The 12,474-nt window shown below is 37.1% G+C and overlaps 1 protein-coding gene across 1 annotated transcript in view; it reads right to left on the bottom strand.

Moving 5' to 3' along the window:
- LOC132796278 (irregular chiasm C-roughest protein) overlaps window positions 1–11,996 on the bottom strand; it is a 28,985-nt gene extending 16,989 nt beyond the window's left edge. The window contains 1 exon segment of the mRNA XM_060807387.1: window positions 11,543–11,996. The gene's annotated coding sequence lies outside the window, so the exon portion shown is untranslated.
- Window positions 11,997–12,474: the final 478 nt, after the last annotated feature.

Below are 12,474 nucleotides of genomic sequence, written 5' to 3'. Positions count from 1 at the left end.
AAAAGATATGGTGAAGATATTCATGATATAAAAATAATATTGTTTGAAGTTCTAAATCGCTCTGGCTCATCGCATTGCAATAAGAAAATTGTCTTCGTTATTTCAATAAAATAATAAAAGTAATATTAAATTACTAGACAATCTTATAGTTAGAAATAAACAAATCCCAATTTTTGGGTTCATATTAGCTAAAGAATATAAAGAATATAAAGAACAGCAAGCTTAAACTTAGTGCTGAAATGATTTTCAATAAAGGAAGTTCAAAAGTATATTATTATTATTTTTTATATGTACACTAATAATTTTCATTAAAGCATCATTATTATCACAGTTATCATCATTATATGTGATGCACTAATAATTCCTAATTCGTAGCATATCTTGCTGCTTATCTGACTGATTACAGGGTATTTGAGGAACGTTCATAGCGTATGCATTGCTGTGTCTTGTTTGCCAGGCATACACGATACAAATTGAAAAATTGACATATTTGTGGGAGGCGTCGTCGGAGGAGGGGAAGGGGGAGAGAGCCTGCCTATAAGTAACCACAGATAGGGTTGTGCTCTACCAAACCCGCTTCCTGTCCACCTGCCCCCCCTTCCCCTCTCTCTCACCACCTGGCCTGTCCTGGCTTGTGTCCTGGGCTGCCCTGACTTGACTTGACTTGGGCTGCCGGGGCGCACTCGTTTAACCGATTGCATTTGATAAACAGCAGGCCATGATTCATGAGCCAGGGCTCTATTATCCTTTTGCATGCGCCCAGCCTAACGAAAATGCATGTGGCAAGCGAGTGAGAGTGTGTGTGTGTGTGTGTGTGTGTGTGTGTGCAGATGGTGGCATAAAAGTGAAATATATGCGACGTATTCATAAGAAAACATGCGATGCAATAAAAGAAAAAAAACATAACATAACAACAACGAGAACAAGAACAGGAGCAGTGGAAAATAATATAAAAAAAAAACATGAAAATAAAAATAAAAAATACTATATACAAGGTACAAAACGTGTGGCACGAAACCGAAGCAAACCAAATGGAACCCAAACGTTGCTGAATGAATCAGTCGCGTTGAGTCGAGTTCCTGTCTCTCTGTCTGTCTGTCTGTGAGTGGGGGCGGGGGCGGAGGAGGTTGGAGGAGTGAAAAACGCACTCCAGGACATGGCCACGAGACAACAGACAACAGAGACAAACAGACAGCTACAAAATGGATGAACGTGGCAACAAGCGTTAAGTGGTTGCCTGTTGTCCTCGTTGTACTTTGAAATGTTTTACAAATTCAACAGAAAATTGTATTAAAAAAAAAAAAACAGCGATAAAGAAATAACTGAAAGCAGGCCAAAGGAAGAAAAACGAGCATCGAAATAGCCGAAACTGATTGAGAGAATCGAATGATATATGTATATAGTATTTTTTGTTGGGGGGTGAACTTTCTCTGTCAGTTGTTTTCCTGTGTGTGTGTGTGTGTGTGTGTGTACAACCCTCTGATCGTCGCTCTAGTTTTGCGAGACTCTCTCTCTCTCTCTCTGTCTTTCGGTCTCCGCGGGGGTGTTAAGAGGGCCACAAAAGTTGCCCCCGGTCAGCTGGGCAATGCGCTAATTTACCACGCAGCGGGGCGGACAATTTTCCCAAAAATGAAATCAAACAGAACCCAACAACAGAAACGAAACGAAACAAAACAATAACAAACAACATAAAATAGGCATAGCAAATGAGACAAAAGCCGCGAGCAGAACAGAGTGCATGAGTCATTCGTAGTCGGAATTCGGAATTCGGAATTCTAATTCTAAGCAGTAGACGAGGGTCGATTGTCGATTGTCGATTGCGTGGGCTTTGCAGCTTGCCACAGGGTTGTACTTGCCTCCTTCCCCCTTCCCCCCATCGTTGCCCATTCTTTTCCCTTCTTTTTTTCTGCTGAGGGGGTTGTGCAACTCACCCATTGTAGTGGAATGAAAGGCAAAGGCAAAGATAAAGAACAGCTGGAACTGAACTGTATGGCGAGTTGGTGGCATCCCAGCCAAGTCTCTGGAGCAATGAGTCATGCATCAAACAGATGTGACAGCCAACACACTACTGTCACTCTTCTTCATCTTCTTCTTCTTCTTCTGCTGCTGCTGCGGCCACCCCCTTTTTTAACTCCTTCCATAATTGCTGTGAAAGCGCTTTTTATTTGCAACTACAATAAACTCATTGAGTACACACTCAAAGCTTAGAGCGAGATTAGCTAAAGTCAACTAGAAATCAAGTTTAGGGTTTAGCTTTGACTTCTTTAGCTACTTTCAGCTAGTGTCATTTTATTATAAAGATTTCATTACTTATATATTTTTTTCTTATTTATTTGCAACTACAATAAACTCATCGAGTAGACACTCGAATCTTAGAGGGAGATTAGGTAAAGTCAAGTTTAGGGTTTAGCTTTGACTTCTTTAGCTACTTTCAGCTAGTGTCATTTTATTATAAAGATTTCATATTTATTTATTTTTTCTTCCTTTTTTGCAAATACAATAAACTCATCGAGTAGACACTTGAAGTTTAGGGCAACTAGAAATCAAGTTTAGGGTTTAGCTTTGACTTATTTAGCTACTTTCAGCTAGTGTCATTTTATTATAAAGATTTCATATTTATTTATTTTTTCTTTCTTTTTTGCTATTACAATAAACTCATCGAGTAGACATTTTAAGCTTAGAGCAACTAGAAATCAAATTTAAGCTTAGCTTTTGTAGCTTAGACTTCTTTATCAACTTTCAGCCAGTGTCATTTTAGTATAAATTCACTTTACTATTTATTTAATTGCAACTACAATAATCTCATGCTTAGAGTGAGATTAGCTGACGTCGACTTGAAATCAACTTTATTATTCAGTTTTAGCTTTGTCCTCTTTAGCCACTTTCAGCTGGTATCATTTTATTTGATTCTTTATTTATTTATTTACTGCTTCTTATTTAAAACTACAATGAACTCATCGAGTTGACACTTGAAGCTTAGAAGCTAGAGTAGCTGAAGTCAGCTAGAAATCATGTTGAAAGTTTGCCTTTGACTTTTTTTGCCATTTTAAGCTAGTGTCATTTATAAATAATTAATCCAATAAATTATTTATGTAAGTATTATAATTGTTGCTTAGCATTGAATGCCAAATTATAAACTTAATAATTTTATTTTATTTCTCTTATTCAACCACACAATCAAGTAATTGAACTTGCAGCTAGTGTCATTTTATTATAAATACTTTATTACTTAGTTATTTGTGGAATTTTTAGGTAATTAATTGATTACGATTCCTTAATTCATTTTATTTGTTAAATTTTGAGTACAATTGTTATCGATTCATTATTTTATTTGATTTCTCAAAGCTAGTTTTATGTGCAATTACTCTTTCAACTTGCAGCTAGTGTCATTGATTGTCAGCCTAATTAGTCGACATTAAAAGCACATTCATCAGAAGCTGCTTTTTCCATGCTTTCTCATCACTCGGCTTTTAAGCCGTCAGCTTTGGAAGTCGCACTTTTCAGAAGACTTCAATTGCCGCCGCACTCTCAGGCTTAAGGGCCACTTTCAGCTAGTGTCATTGAGAGACTTAAGTAAGCAGAGCTTTCATTTCAAATGGGGATACTAAAGCAAAGCAAAGTTTAGTTGCGCCACACACACAATCAGTGGCAAATCATAATTGATAAGTATTTTGGCGCAGCTAGTTATCTAAATTGTATTTAGTTGGGCGCAATTTCCCATTTTATGAGAGTCCAGCAAGAGACAGAGAGAAGAGAGAGAGAGAGAGAGAGAGAGGGAGCGCTTGCAATTATATGCTGTGGGAAATATTCTTTTGGCATAGAAGTTGTGTGCGGCGGCAATTTGCCGCAAATATTTGCCAGTGTCTTCGCATATCTTGTGGCTCTCTCTGTGTGTGTGTGTGTGTGTGTGTGTATTACCCGGCTCAAAGTTGAGGCTTATCTAAATGCCATTTGGTATTTGGTTAGAGGGTACAGTTGATACAGCTGGCTGCAGTCTAGAATCTAGATGTGTGTGTGTGGCAACATTCTTTGCGGTCAGTTGCAAGTCGCGACTAGTTGAGTTTCAGTTCAAGTTGAGTTGATAAAAACGAAGGAGCTGCAAATCCACTTGGGCCAAATGTAAATATTAAATTTGCGCATAAAAATAATGTGGAAAAGGAAAAAAAACAGATAGATACAAAGAAATGCTAAATGGAAATGGAAATGGAGCTTCACCGACTTCAAGCTGAGCAAGAGTACTATATATATTGAAATATTGAAAGCCACAAGACAAGACAGGACACGACAAGACTGAAAGTAGGAAGCGAGCCAAACCAATCGTGGGCTACACAACTAGAAGAAGTAGAGTGAGTTTTTTTCGGCCATAAAAAGCTTTGGGCTTGGGCATGGACTATGAAGTGCTGCTAGCCAAAGGTCCTGGCGCAATTGACGCGCCGGCAACGTCAACGACAACCAGCAGCAGCAAAAAAAAAAAAGAAAAAAACGAGAAGGAAAAAAATGAAAATGGAAGACGACTCCATAATAATTTTATGCGCTTCCAAAAAACTTCCGCTCAGTCATAGCGTTGTGTTTCCGGCAAGGAGCGCCACAGCAAGACATGCCACACACACACACATATATAGAAAGAGACATACACACACACACACACACACACATGGCAGCAAATTGCCATAGAATTTTTGCTTTACTTGGCCCGTCAAGCTTTTCCTTTATGTGCGCCTTCGTCGCTAGCTTGATTTTTGCCTGCGTCTTGGGGAGTTGAGGGAGCATAACATGGAGAGTGGAGAGAGTGGAGGAGAATGGAGAGTCGAGTGGAGTGTAGAAAGAAGGAAGGCCAAGGGTAAGCCAAGGGGTAGAAGCAACTGGCAACTGCGAACACAGAGGGCATGGCTTGACTGCCTGACTGACTGACTGACTGAATGGTTGGGTGAATGAGCGAATGAATGAATGAATGTTCAACTGTCACTTCCGTTTGCCAAGCCACCCACACTACACACCACACGCATTCAAGAGAACGACATATCAGCATACATACTTGCTGACGAGCTGAAGCAGCAGCCGAAGGACGAGGCGTCAACATTGTAGTTGTAGCTGGCTGCTCTTGTTATTGTTGCGCGTGCGGACAGCAAGAGTGAGAGAGGGGAGAGAGGGGGACAACGAGTAATGACATATTCAAACGCAGCGCGAAGTTGTCGACGGGCAAAGGCAAAGGCAAAGGCGTCAACCTACCGCCGCCCACTAAACGTCTGTGTAAGCAAAAGAAATAAAGACCCCAAGCAGCAAGAGAGGAGTAGAAAAAAAAGAAGAGGAGAACAGGGGGGAGAAGACATAGGGAAGCGTTGCCAGACATTTTGACAAAGCTGGCGACAAGGACGTACACTTGTAATAACATAAAAAGGATATTGTAAAACATTTTCATAAGTTCTGTCGCAGACATTGCGCGAGCAGCGACACAACTTTGGGAGATGGGTAATGGCAACTACTACCTAAACACTCACACACATGTGAGAGTGTGTGCGTGTGTGTTTACATGCTAGCATAATAGTTGTGTGTACGCGCACATTGATCACTTGAGCCACCTGACAGGAAGTTCGTAATATCCTGCCAAATTTTACAAGGTACTCTCAACAAACTTTGCTCTCTCTCTCTCTCTCTCTCTCCCTTTATTTCTTACTCTAATATGCATAATAGGTAATAAATGAAATAAAACAAATGTACAAGTTATATTAGAAGAATAGCAAACGATCAATAGATTTCATAAGAAGTTCAGTTTTGGAGACTCAATTCAAATTTATTATTAAAATAAAAGGAATTCAATAAATTATGAGTTATATTCGAGCCAAGCTAAATGTAGGTATGGAAAATTATCAATATTACTGATATAAAGATCTTGCTGTAGTTCACTTTAGGTTATAATAAATAAAGTAATGCAAACTCAGGAAAAATGAAAAGTTGAGTTCATAGATAGCATACTTTATAAAGTGGATCATAAGTAAAGATGGAGAAGAATAAATTAAGAAAAGTTTTAGCAAATTCAAAGCAAGAGAAAATTGATACAACACACAGAAGTAAAAAGATGTTGCGATAAATTAATACATATGAAAATATGTTCAATAAAATATAAGGTAAAAACTTTATAAGAAAGAGAAGAGGAATTCAATACAACATTTTGAAATTCTTGTGGTATAATAAAAGCATTAGTAAAAAAGTTCATAAAAGTAAATTTTCGTAACCATCAAAGGTGAAAAAAGTTTGATACGTATAATAGAGTTAAATATTTTTCAATTGAATATATTCTCAATTGAATATGAAAAAAACTAAGCAGATATCAGCATTGTTAAATAAATTCTTTTTTTTTGACAAATATAAAAATATTGCACGTCTCACTAAATTGCAGATTTATTGATATTAAAAAAAGATCTTTAATAATTCAGATTTATAAATAAATTCTGAAAAATACAAATTTAAAAAAATACTTCGAAACATAAAAGCTTTACAGCATAAGCAACCCAGAACTCAAAATGATCTGCACAACTTGAGACTATTTCAAGTGAAAAGTAAAGTTGTTGGACTCAAATTGCAAATGAAACTGAAACTGAAAGGAATATTCAATTAAGCGAAAAGGGAGTGCATAAATTATGAGAAAAGCTGATAAACAAACTGAAGAGAGAGAGAGAGAGGGTTGCTAGCAGAACAGAACAGAACAGAACAGAAAAAGTGAACAATAAGTGCAATAAGTTTGGTAAAAAAAACCAGAAGAAACCAAAGTCAGAATGACGTAAACTAAAGTAAAGTAAAGCAAAGTAGGGAAGAAGAGTAAAGTGAACTTCCTTTGGCACACTTTGAAGTGAAAGTCAAATTCAATCGAATTCAATTACTAGTTTCACTTTGCCGCCAGAGTTGCCACCATTTGCGCACATGCTTGCACACATGGTTGCTGCCCGAAAATCCCGGCAACCAATAAGCCAAATTTTATGAGCCACATTTGGCTTTCCATTTGCCATTTTTGGACTAATTTGACAGCAGCGTCGTCGTCGCCTGGGTTTCTATTTTTTTTCTTCTTCGTTTTTTTTTTTTTGGTGGGTGTGCAATTCATTCATGTGCCAACCCTAAAGTGAATGCGAGAGACTACCCTAAAGAGCACACACACACACACCCGTATGTTCATATAGAGCTGCCAGCTGGCAACCCTCAAGATAGTCAAAAAAAAAAAATAACCGGGGCACACTTCAACTTGAATGTGCTCTGGTTCAACTTTTCCATCAATGACTATTAATTGGCGTTCTGTTTGCTGCAACGAATTGCTGAGGGGAGGGGAGGTGGGGGCGGGGACGGACGTTTCACTTGCATTAAGGCGGCGCCATTAAAGCTCATCAGAAATGCAGTCCAGAGCCCCCCTCACATGGCTGGCGGGCAAAAGCCCCGCACAAAAAAAAAAAAAAATAGATGAAGAAAAAAACGAAAACAAAAATATTGCTGCAGCACTTTAAAAGTGCCGCTCATAGAGTCTCATTCTCATTTTCATTTTCATTTTCGTTTGCCTTGTTGTCCATTTTCATTTCCATTTCCAAAGTGTTTCCCTCCCCCACTCCCCTCCTCTTTGACTGGGGGTCGTCTAATGATGATAGCTTGACAAATATTTATTGCTTAAGCATTTGAGTGCAAATATTTTAATTAGTCTGGCGACAAGAGCTCAGCTCAGCTCAACACGCTCGTAAAAGAATATATATCTATATCTATCTGTCTATATATATGTATGTATATACATTCTGCTGTGTGGCAAGATGCTGTGCTGTGCCCCACGCTCTCTGAATTGAGACTTAATGAACTGCAAAGCGGCTTTCAATTGCCTCCAATTAACCAAATTAACAATGGACATCGTCTCTGTCGTTGTGTCTACTTAAAGATATACTTATATACGACGAGTAGCTTATTGAAGCAGCTGCAGAAATCTGAGAGAAAGAGAGAGAAAGAAACCTGCAGCAGTTGTCAGAAAAATGCTGCAAGACACCGACACTGACAGGCACAGTGCAACATAATTTGTGGCATGCAAAGAGCTAACAAAGCGACAGGATGGCTCATAAAAGCAGTTTAAAAAAAAAAAAAAAAAAAAAAAAACAACAAGCAGCAAGAAACTTTCGACATGCTGACGACGAGGACGCGTCAAAACGATCGAACGAATGTTGCCACAGCGTATCGAAGGTTCCGCCGCCTGCCACTGCAACTGCCACTGCTACACAGCAAGAAAAAAAGGATTGAAAATCAAGACTTTGGTCGAATGTTGGAAAACACTTCATGATTTCAAGAGAACATTTGATAGAAGACAAAAGTTCTTATTTATAAGAGGAAAACAACTCATAGATAAAAAAAAACTTATTACAATATAAGGTCAACAAAATCTTATTATAAGATCAAAAAACTATTAATTATATTTTATAGTTTTAAGGCACAAGTTCTTATTTATAAGAGGAAATAATCTTATAGTTTTAAGACCAAAAACATCTTATTATACAAAAAAAAAAATCGTATTATAGATTAGATATCTTATTGTTTTGTTTTCCTGTTTTTTTTATGATTATTTTTTATTTAAATAGCGCATTGCATAGAGTTTGTTTGTTAATCTCAACCACTTATCATCGATTAGTACAGCATTTGAACCCAGGACCTTCTTTCTTATAGAGTAATGAAGAATGGATCACTAGAACTCTACTAACTGAGCTATGAACTTGAGCTAACATATAATATATTAAAACTTTATGGGAATTTCGATGGATTACTGAATTTTATAACTTTCATTTAGTATTTTTGATCTCATGTTGAGAATGTGACATTTTCAAGAATGATATTCTTACATTTTTAGAATTTGTTCTTGAAAGTGATCTTATTTCAAAAGAAGCATGTACTTGATTTTAGAAATCATGTCGTTTTTTTTGCAGTGTAGTGCCACATAAAACCAGTAGTTGTATGCTCTGTTGTTGTTGTGTGGCACAATCAATACACAAGAAGCAAGTACAGCTGCTCACAATAAACACAGTAAGAGAGTAACTTGAGCATGTTGCACTTCCGCCGGCTGTCGTTGCCAGACATTTTAGCAATTTGCAACGCCAGCCAAATTGGGCCAAATTATGAGGAGCAACAAAACTTTGCTGCTCTGCAGGTGTGGCAACAAGCAACGCGGCGGCGAGCGAGGCAACGTTCAAGGGGGCAACAAGCAACACCGTGGGGCAATGCCAGCAGCCATTCTACAACAACAGCAACAACAACAACAACAACAACTAAGGAAAAAAAAAAATAACACAGATTCATTTGCCATTGCCAAGAATTAATCGATCCAACAACAACCACAACGAATGCTTAAACAATGATAATCGTTTTATTTCTATTTCTGTTTCTATTTCTATTTCTCTTTTTTATTTATGTTTTTCTTTTTTTTTGGTTTTCTTAGTCATAAATCATTTGAAGAGCGCAAGGGGGAAGACGACTACATAAGACAAAAAAAAAAACAGAGAACATTAAATAAAATGGAAAAAAGAACAAAAAACTAATAAGATTTAGTCACTTGTGTGACAGTCGAGAAATACAATTGAAACTGACAGAATTTAGTCTAAGAATCTTTCATCTTATGTGATTGAAGCATTCAATCAAATAATCTATCTCAACGATCTGATTGCTGAGATCTTTATGGCTATTTTATGGCAATGTTTGATTAGCTTTTTTTTTTTGCTTTTCGCTTACGCATCGAAAACTTGGCAAATCTATTGTAAAATCAGCAGTTTAGCTGTTTATTTTGTTTAAGATTTATAGAGCTCCAAATTCTTTAGAATTTATTGTGTGTGTGTTTTGTAATGCTAAAAATGAAGATCGTTTTGTTTTCTGAATAAACTGTGCTGGCGATGAGCTGATAATTTATTTGCTCCGTGCTTCAAGATAACTAAAAGAAGTTCTAACAGTACGTTTGAGATTTATTGAAAAGTTGAAGAAGTTTTTTTTAGCTTTAAATAAAGGCAGAATTCTTCACGATTGTTTTGCGATTTTCGCTGATGTATTATGAAAGCTAATAAAATGTAGTATGAAAACAATTGAAGTAAAGATAACTGAAAGCAGTTCTAACAGTAGGTTGAACTCTTTGAAGAGTTCAGATTTAAAAGTTTAAATAAATAAAGTGTATAATAGTCCGAAAATCAGTTGAAAAATTACTAATATAACCATTTTGGAGTACATTTGTAATTAGGTATATTTAGTATATTTGGCATAATATAGTACATTATCATTATATATGTTGCATATTGCCAGTATTTAAAGAAGTTGCCACTGTATAGAATTTTATCAATTTAGTATATAGCCAATATATAGTATATTGCCATTAAAAAGAATATTGTCACTATATAGTATATTGTCAGTATATTTTATAACCAATACATAGTTCATTGTAAGTATATATAGTTTTTTTTTACTAGTTTGTAGAAAATTGCGACCATACAGTATATTTGTAGTATATGGTATATTACTAATATATAGTATATTGACAATATTCGGTATGTATTGTCAGTATATATAGTATATTTCAGTAATATTTAATATATATTTGGTAATATACCATAGCCAATATATAGTACATTATCAGTATATATAGTATATTTCCAATAAATAGTACATTGTCAGCATATAGTATATTATCAGTATATATAGTATATTTCCAATAAATAGTACATTGTCAGCATATAGTATATTATCAGTATATATAGTATATTTCCAATAAATAGTACATTGTCAGCATATAGTATATTATCAGTATATATTGAATATTGCCAGCAGAAGTTGTTAATTAATTTAGCCAAACACATTTCATTTACTTTTATGTTCTGTGGCCTACTTCACATCAAATGGCCCTGGACTCCCAGCCACAGAATCGCAAAGTATCTGGGCAAAAGGTGCAAAGGCGTTTGCTAGTTTCCATCGAAATGTCAGCGACAACTTGGGGGCATAAAGCCCACTCGCTGCCTGACTGACTGACTGAGTGACGAATTGGCAAAGTGACAAAGCTGGTCAAATGCAAAATCAACTTTTTGGCAGCAACTGTTTTTTTTGTTTCCTTTCGTTTCGCGGGTAAACAAAAGCGCCTAGCATAAAAGGTCAAAGTGTAACACCTCGGGGCGAGTGTTACAATTTTTAGATGGGGGGAGGCGCATATAAATCGGGCTTAACGTACATAAATCGCAGATTGGAAATGCAAGCATCCCCACTTCTTGCCACTTGCCACTTGCCACTTGCCTCTCGTAATATTCACGCACTTGTTAAGCAATATTATTCAGTTATTTTTTTTTTTGTTTTTGTTTTGGTTTTGCGAGCGAAGCCAACGAAAAAATATGCGCGAAAAAAAATGACAATAAACAGTGGCCAGTGCATTTTGCGAGGATAGAAAAGTGTGTGGCAGTGGCAGTTGCATGGCAGGGGGCACGGGGCAAGGGAAAGTAAAAGTGGCAAATGCTGTGGCTGGGCCGTGGACAGGCCAAAAGCGGTTTATGGTTTTTGCTGTACTCACATTTTCAGCTGCTGCTGTTGCTGCTTCTTTTGCTGTTGTTGTTGTTGCCGCTTCTTGTTGTTACTGCTGCTGCTGCTGCTGCTGTTGCTGTCGCTTGTTGCAAGCTCAAATGTCACGCAAAAAAAATAAATAAACAGCAACGAGAATTTCACTGGCGTTTTTCTTTCGACTGCCGCTGTTGGTTGCTATTTTCTATTTGGATTTTCAATATTATTATTTTCCTTCTTTTTTTTGTTGTTGTTGTTGTTGTCGTTTTGTGTTTTGGCACTTTCAATGTTGCACGTTGCAACTGCGGTTGCTGCGGCGCCAACGATTGCACTTCATAATAGTAATAATAATAACTCCCAAGATATCCGCAATCATCACACACAGATATCACACTGGTAATCCAAACCGCAGTTGGCTTTTCAATTTCGTTTTTCTTATTTATTCTTTTTTAATATTTCTTTTTTTTTGTTACTTTTTCAACACTCGAAAAAAAATCAAAAATTTACGCATACCAAAAAAAAAACAGTATTAGAACATTTTTAAACGCACGCTGTTGTTGTGTTTTGACTTGGTAATGTTTTCATTTGGGTTTTTTACGAGTTTTTCGAGACTTCGACTTCGAGACTTCGATTTCGGGTTTCGGGCACAAAAAAATCCGCCGACACGAAACGCACGCCACGAGCTAACGAAACGCAATGCGAGCAGCAGGTGAGGGTGCAGATAGAGCTACAGTTCGAGCTGAAGCTGAAGCCGAACGAACATGCTCATCGAACTCGAACATGTTCGAACGTGTTGCGCCCTGCTGTTGCTGTTGCTGCTATCGCTGTTAATGTTGTGAGCCGCTGTTAAGAGAGCGTCTATGCGACGTTTTGTCGATGGGATGGATGGAATGGATGAATGAATGGTTGGGGACATTATTTATTGCGGAGCCGAATCATTTGCTC

This window comes from Drosophila nasuta, chromosome X (assembly GCF_023558535.2).
Source record: "Drosophila nasuta strain 15112-1781.00 chromosome X, ASM2355853v1, whole genome shotgun sequence".
NCBI classification, from domain to species: domain Eukaryota; kingdom Metazoa; phylum Arthropoda; class Insecta; order Diptera; family Drosophilidae; genus Drosophila; species Drosophila nasuta.
Note: the sequence above shows the minus strand (reverse complement) of the source record. Positions and strands in the feature narration are given on the sequence as shown.